Raw genomic sequence first — 1,500 nt, forward strand, 5'->3', positions numbered from 1 at the left:
ATTTAGTTTTTAGTTGGCTCTCTTTTGAAGAGGCAACATAAATTTAAAATGTAATAGCATTGTGTATTATTTATAATTAGTCCAATTCATAGAGCGGTCTGTGGACCAGCAGTAGGGGTATATTGGAAGATAAATTAGCAAGAAAACACTAGAAATACTGAAATCAATCAATGTTTGTTATTAATAATACTATAAAAATTAATTAATGACAGTCTATTATGTCCCATTTTATTATAAAAGCAATACTAAGAAAAAAAAGTTTGTTATAAATTTTAACGCAACATAAAAAATATAAGAACCTGACGTTCTATAAAAAACAATTTTAAATGCATATAAAAAATCACATTTGATTTATATTTAAGTATGACCTTTCTCTGTTAATTCTTAGTATTAGAGTTTAATAATGTCATTATTACAGAACGATACTCAGGACTCTGTTAAAACTCAAAAACACTCAGAATTCTGAGGTCAACCAACCATAGCTATAAAACTGTTTTTGTACTTATTTGAAGAACGTTTTGAGTATCGTTGTGTACTATGGGCATGGCAATAATCTATTAAGATCATTTTGTTTTTAACTTTAAGTAGATATTTTTTATAATGTCTGCAGATATCGGCCAATTATTTGTCACTTGAAATAAATTCTCTTGTTGTTTGAGCTCTCAAGTAGTGAGATTCAATCCTTGGAATAGAATTTATAAAATCTATAACGCTCTGTTTAATTTGTGAGTCAATAATTGGACGTGTTTGCCTCTCAAATCGGCTTGAATAACTCCTGATTCCGTTTTCTTGGAAAGTGCTGTTTTTATCGCTTTATAGCTCAAGTCAAGAGTGGATTTGAAAAAGGGCTTCCATACTCTAATTTTGGATCTATTAACTTCAAAATAAAAGGCGGTGTTAAGTGCTCTAAAATCTTGTGTGCTTGAGTATCGATATTTAGGTTTTATTTGTTGCTAGTCTCGTACTACAAATTATCTCTGTCTTTCAAGATTGCCGAGTTCCCAAAATGCATCAAATAGCTGTTGTCCCATTTCATCGATCTTATCTTTGCATTTTAGCCGACATTTTTCTCCACATGGCGGTCCAACTTTTCTCTGTGGCACTTGTTCTTCGATTTCGAGAAAGACTGGCAGGCTTTGCGATAATCTCTTAGCACTTTTGCAACTTTCGATTTCCACTTCGCTGGTTTACGTATTCTCTTCCTACTCCTTTCTTCTCTCTCCTCAAGCTTTTGGGAATTAGTTCCAGCAACCGTAACATTTTGAGGGTCTAGTTGCTCACTATCATCTTCAGTGTCCAACGAACTATTAGATTTCGATGAATTCGAGCTGCTACTGCTAGTGCTGGACGACGTCAACGATGCAATAGAAGGTACGACATTGGATGGGGTCTTACTTTTGTGAACCAATCGGAAATTAGGATCTTCATCGGAGTCTTCAATATCACTTTCATCGCTTCGGATTGGTGAAATAAAGTAGTTTGATTCAGCAGTCTTTTGTT

The sequence above is a fragment of the Argiope bruennichi genome, chromosome 3 (genome assembly GCF_947563725.1).
Source record: "Argiope bruennichi chromosome 3, qqArgBrue1.1, whole genome shotgun sequence".
NCBI classification, from domain to species: Eukaryota; Metazoa; Arthropoda; class Arachnida; order Araneae; family Araneidae; genus Argiope; species Argiope bruennichi.